Below are 7,092 nucleotides of genomic sequence, written 5' to 3'. Positions count from 1 at the left end.
TGATCGCATCGCTTTATGGTTCCCATGGAGACGCGTCATTCATTGCTTGTCAGCGCTGAATGACGGATGATCTGCTTTATTTCCTTTTTTATTCAAATTTCACAAATTTGTTAGCTATAGCAGGATATATCTTATATTCCGATTGTCAAATATGTGCAAGTGGATGTGTTTTGTTGTTCAAACACCTTTAGTTGGGCTGTATTCGCAACGTATTTTAGGTATCTATCTTATTAAAATACCTAAAAAAATACGTAACGTTAAATTATTATTAGGAATTTAACGTTACCACCTCCGGTTCAATTTGAGATGATTATAATATATATATATATATATATATATATATATATATATATATATATATATATATATGTATTTATTTATTTTATTTTTTGCATGGAGTTTGCAAAGTGACAAAATTAATCAAAACACAACTAACGTTAACGTCAGTCCACACTTGTATTTTCTCAGTTTCTGAATTTGATGTTATCAGAGGCTAAATGCAAACACAATTATTATTTTTTTTATCTACTTTTGTGTCTTATTTCATGCAAAGTGACAATATAATTGCACTTTCATTTTCTCTTTTAATGCTGTTATTTGAAGTTTTTAAAATGTGATATTAATAAAACACATTTTAAGAGTTAATCTTAAAGCCCAGTTTATTAACATTATGTTGGGGTGATTGGAGACAGGTGGGACTCCGAACCCTTTCCTACCTCCGAAGTGGGGGATGGCAGAAAAAGTTTGAGAAACACTGAGTTATCTGATGATTTGTTTTGTTGACTGGAGTTGGCTGGCTAGATGTTGGTTTGCCAGTGTCCTGTGAGGTGAAACCAGAGGGGGCCAGGGAATGTGTAGAACCAATGTCACTGAATTGTAACTTAAGTTGCTGTTTGCTCCAATACAGGCACCCGTTTTGGGGGGGGGGTTGCATAATGAAATTATGCAAATTAGCATGTTACCTTTTACACATGAAAATTATTCAATAAATAAATAAATTAATAAATATGCTGCGAGTTTAACCCCCCAATGGTAGACCAAAAGTTACGCCCTTGATTGTGGCCAATGTGTATTAGAGAAAAAACATTTATTTCATAATAATATTTCCCTCCATTTTTATTATCCAATGAAAGGTTAGATTTTTTAGAATTTTTAAAATAAAGGATCAAAAGGATTAACAATGCAGATAAATTTTCACAGCCTTCTTTAATCTTTAAAATCATATTTAACAAGGGTGTCCATATTTTTGGGCATGACTGTATATGAAAAAAAATATATATAAAGTTAACATAAAGCTCGTGAAAGATATTTATTGTTTTTACTGGAGGAAAAACAGGAAATAACAGCTAATACAATTGGTGTCGTATCTCCATCCTGCCAGCAGAGGTCACTCAAAGACCAACAAACACATTAGGCTACTATATTTACAAAATTACAGTTAAAAACCTGACAAAAATAAGTGTGTAAGACGTACTGTAATCTGTAAAGAAGTGTGTAATCAGTTACTGATTACAGATTACATGAAAAAAATTGTAATCAGTAATATAATCTCTTAGATTACACATTTTTGGTAACGTAATCTAATCTGATTACTTTTGGATTACATTTAGATTACATTTGTGCTAACCCTTATTTGATATCACATATATTCAGTTAGCCTGATCTTTTTTAATTCAGCAAGGAGAGCCACAATAGCTTCTTTTTCAACTGCAATATATGGAGAGTTAAGACTTACAAAATACTAACACTAATTTACCTTGCTGTTAGAGTTTGCTAGTTACACTGAAAAATCATGCACAATCAAACACTCAGAGTAAAAAAGTTACTTGTCCGGGGAAACAAGTAACTTTTTTTTTTCTTTTTTTTTTGCACAAATGTAATTTGTCACACATAAGGCATAATTCAAAATTGCTAAGTGTTAGTAGTTTGAAAAAAAAAACAAGAATAAAAACAGAGTTAATACTAATTATTGCTAAATGCTGGACCGTTCCCATTTCGCTCTGCATATGGAACCTGAAGATTTTTTTTAAACCAAGAATGAACCGAAATGAAAATGAAATGAAAACATTAAGCTTTTTATCCGTGTATATATATATATATATATATATATATATATGAAGCAGTCTAATCAGTGCTCTATCAGATATTACTTTAATCAGTATATTTTTGATATTTGCCTTAAATTAATTGCTGTTACGCTTTTTAACTTAAAAAGATTAAACTTTCTAACTTTTAAAAGTTAAATGGAGATGTCTACATTTATTTTGAATTCTTACATGTTATCCTTACATTAAATTAGAATAATAAGACATTATGGTTGTTATTATTATTCAAATGAAATCAGTATCAACAAACTCCATCTGTCCAAATGAATAAATTATGTTATTAGATTAATGTTTTACTTTTTTGACATACAAAATATGAAGTGTTGGAAAAATGCAATGATACTTTTAAATATGATGTTAAACCACCAGTAGGTGGTGACAAGTCACTTTCTTAATGAGTGAATCATTGATTCAACCGATTCATTCAAACGGCTGATTCATTCAATAAATGAAGCAAGTAACCGTTTTTATGAATGGCTCGCTGAATCATTGACTCATCTAAAAATGAATCATTTAGTATTGAAAGACTCTTGCTCACAGATGTCCGACTGTTCTGCTTTGGCTTTGCTTAGAACTATTTTTGGTTTGAAATGGAACAAAAACGACCCATAATGTGTCTAAAATGCAAGTCAGTTAATATTAACTAAAGATGTATAAAATCAATATCACATTTGCAACTGAGCTGAAAGTCGGAAAAACATCACTTCTGGTCGTGTGATGTTGCACAGATTATACAGAATATTTATATTTTTTTTGTATCGCAATGTTTGTTTCTTTGTGTGTGCTGTTCTTATAGTTTGGATTTCTCCGTGAGTCAGACAGAGTGCACGAGCCTCAACTGACGCGACCTTGATACTGTGTCAATACATTATCTGTTATTAGTCACCATTTACACTGAAAGTAATAAAATCAGAATCATTCTCTTCAAAGTTTCGGTGATGCCCTAGTTATTGTTTGTTATTAAAAGTTTGATCAGGTTACTTGTCCGTTCGGGCAAGTACAAATCTCTTTCACTTGCCCTTTCACAAAATCCACTTGTCCCGGACAAGCATTAATGTCGAGCCCTGGTTAATATAGAGACCATTTTCAGGTCAAATATTCCATCTCAAAACACTTGAAGTGCGTAAGGTAACGTTAGTAACAATGAAGATAAATAAACATTACAAAAAAATATATGAAAGGACATGAAATTCCCAGCAATAACTTTGATAGGTCAAAGAATTCCATGGACAGCAAATTAATCCTTGGTAGGCAGAGTTCACACTGAAAAGTGACATTTTCCCCGAGTCTTTCTTTAAAAATTAAATGATGTCTGAACATCCAGTGATTAAAGGCTGCGTTCCCCTCATAGACCGTATTAAAACAGGTTCCCCACCATTGTCCATTATCTTGTTGCTGATTTATTCTGAGCGTGATTCTGACACCCCTTCCCCTCTCCGTCGGAAAAACTTGAAAAATCACGAACGTATATACGCGGCAGGTTTATTAGGAAAAAATATAAACGTAAAAAAAAAAAAAGAAATTTAGGAGAATCAATGAATTGTGAATGCCTTATTACCATTGTGTAAATAATATGTAATCATGTAATCCATAAAAAAGTAACTGTAGTCTGATTACGAGTACTTTAAAAAGTAGTTTACTCCAATTACAAGTACTTGAGTTTTGGAATCTGATTACGTAATCCAGATTACATGTAATCCGTTACTACCCAGCTCTGTATATAAATAAATAAAAGTTGAAGTTAAGTTCAAATTCCATTGTATTTTGGTGGCTTGATTGTGTTAACAACTTCAAAAACATTGCAAAAAAAATTTTTTTTTTGAAGAATGTTTTGGTCAATTTAGTCAGCTTTTTCATTGAACCAGAAAGAAACTTTGAGAAGAAGGTTAATGGATCTCCATGCAATAGTAAGGCTTTCCTCTCTGTACACATATCCTTAACAATTTTGCATATTTTATTGGTGTCCCCTTCAAAATTTGCTCATGAGAAATGTTATGTTTATTGCCCCCCCCCCCAACATTTAGATGAGATTTTCGCCCCTGGCCACTTGTATCCCCTCTTCATCTATTTTGGATGATGATTTTTTTTGACATCTCCTTACTCGCCCTGAACCTTGAAACACCACATGTTCCACTGTTATCACTCGTCTTAACAAATAGAAAACACAAAAGACACACAAACAGAAGCAGTAGATATACTGTCTTAATATGCAATATTAGACACACTGTTGTCATGCTGCTGTCTCTGACATTGTTAGGAAAGGCTGATACCTCCTCATTTTTGGCAAGAAATAACCCCTTGTACAGAGAGGGTTCCTCATTCCTGTCCATTAAAACTGATCATAAAAGATGCACTTTTAACTGACCAAACATTACTTTACATGCAACTATTTCTATGACAATGCTGTGGTCTTTGGTATTGACATTAATGCCTGTGTAATATATATGAACATACCCCCTTGATTTTTTAAAGGAATAATGTTTGCGATTGCCATCACAACACACTGCCAACAACTCTGGTGACATGCTGGACAATACATTTATTCACACATCACCTCTTCTGTATGCTTGCAAAAACAATATTTGGAAAAACATTTCTGGAACTTATCTGCACAGACATTCCCCGGCTATGAATAAATAAAAAAAAATAGTGTTTACAGAAAATAAATATTACAATATTACAGATACAGTAATATGATTATGTGTTGCAATGATTCAAGCAGATGTACCCTTCCAGTCTGAACAGAACGGTGCTCCAGTAGCTTTAAAAGGCATGCCTTGACATCGAAGGAGCCGATACTTTCATGTGAGCAAAAGCTTGGAAGACGTCAAAACTATATAGTGTCTGGCCGTTCGCTGTGCTTGGGCAGAAACGGTACCTAAGGAGCTCTTTCTCCCCTGGGGTCCATTCCACAAGGCAGGAATGACAAACTTTACAGGGCAAACAGAAATCATATCATCCTGTGAAAAAAAGAGACACATTAAACCTGTGTTTCACAGAATCAACTTTTTACAACTCAACTGACCATTGTACATTCATTGTAGTTTTTGATATGGCATTAACATTTGGTCATTGGTATATTTCTCTGGAGAAAAGCTTTGCCTTGATTGCAATTGTTAACTTCTGCAGTACCACAAAACAAAAAGCAGGACTTTGCAAAATTACCATTCATGGTGACCACAGAAATATGCTTGCCAGAGGTGACCTCAATCTCATGGGTGCACTCACATATTGCCCTACGTGCAGGCAATGGTAACTGACATACTGTAATGCAAAGAAGTTGTTCCATTTTTCCTCAATCGAGAAGGTATATCTATACTTGTCATACTAGAGATTCAAAACCAACATCTACAAAATAGACAACTCTAACACTGTTTTCTTACTAATAGCACGCTTCATAGTCAAAGACAAACAAAAACAATCTCTTCTCAATCAATCAATCAATCAATCAATCAACCTTTATTTGTACAGCCCTTTACAACACTCAAAGTGAACCAAAAGTGCTTTCCAGGAAAAATAAATAAATAAATAAAAACAAAATATATAAAACCAATATAAGGCAAAATATAATAATATATATATATATATATATATATATACAAAATATATAATGCCACAAAACAAGTATGAAAACAAAAAATATGGCACAAAGAAAACACAAAATGCCCCATCAACTGCTATAAATTAAAAGCCAGTCTAAATAAGTCTTAAGCTTAGCCTTAAAGAGGCCCAAGTCAGTGATTGTACGTATATCAGCAGGTAGCTTGTTCCAGAGGCTTGGCCCAGCTACAGAAAAAGCCCAGTCACCCAGTACCTTGTCCTTGGGACTTCTAGAAAAAGTTGATTTGAGGATCTAAGAGCCCTGTTTGATTGACGCCAAGTTAACAGTTATGTACGGTGGTGCGAGGCCATTGAGAGCTTTAAAAACAAACAATTAAATCTTAAAATCAACTCCAAAAGAAACTGGAAGCCAGTGGAGCGAAGAAAGAACTGGAGTAATATGCTCACGTTTACGTGTGTTAGTTAGAAGACGGGCTGCTGCATTCTGCACCAGCTGAAGGCGCTTGAGTGATGACTGTGAGACACCAACATAAAGCACATTACAATAATCTAGTCTTGAACTCATAAAAGCATGAATAGTTTTCTCAAGGTCCGAAAGATTTAAAAATGGTTTGACTTTGGCCAATAGACATAGCTGAAAAAACTAGCTTTCACCAGACTGTCAATTTCTTTATCAAATTTCAGCCTACTATCAAAAGTCACACCAAGGTTTCTGATAGTCGGTTTAAGCTTCGAAATTAGCATATTAGGGTCAGAGGTTGCAGACTCACCAAATAAAATATATTCAGTCTTATCTTCATTAAAATGAAGGAAATTTTGCTCTAATCATAATTTAATGGCATCAATGCAATCAATTAGCGACCCAGATGCATCAGTGTTAGTTGGACTCATAGGCAAATAAATTTGCAAATCATCAGCATAGCAGTGATAAGCTATGTTATTCCTGGCTATGATGGACCCAAGAGGCAGCATGTAGAGCGAAAATAAAACCGGTCTGAAATAGAGCCTTGTGGCACCCCACAGGAGAGAGAAGTAGTAGAGGAGGATGAGTTTTCAATCACTACAGAAAAGGTTCTGTCGGTCAAATATGACGAGAACCACTGAAACGCAGTACCCTTAATGGGAACATAGTGGTTAAGGCGAGACAGAAGGATTGCATGGTCCACTGTATCAAAGGCAGCCGTGAGATCGAGGAGCACTAAAATAACAGGGCTCTTGACATCAACAAACCGGCAATATCGTTGTGCACCTTTAACAGTGCAGACCCAGTACTATGTCGCAATCTAAATCCTGATTGAAATTTCTCAAACAAAGAGTTATTTTCTAAAAAAGATTGTAATTGTATAAAAAAAACTTTTTCTAACACTTTTGAGAGAAAAGGCAGGTGAGAAACTGGTCTGAAATTAGACAAAACTGAGGGATCCAG

Source organism: Carassius gibelio, chromosome A5, assembly GCF_023724105.1.
Source record: "Carassius gibelio isolate Cgi1373 ecotype wild population from Czech Republic chromosome A5, carGib1.2-hapl.c, whole genome shotgun sequence".
NCBI lineage: Eukaryota > Metazoa > Chordata > Actinopteri > Cypriniformes > Cyprinidae > Carassius > Carassius gibelio.
This window is presented reverse-complemented; position numbering follows the sequence as displayed.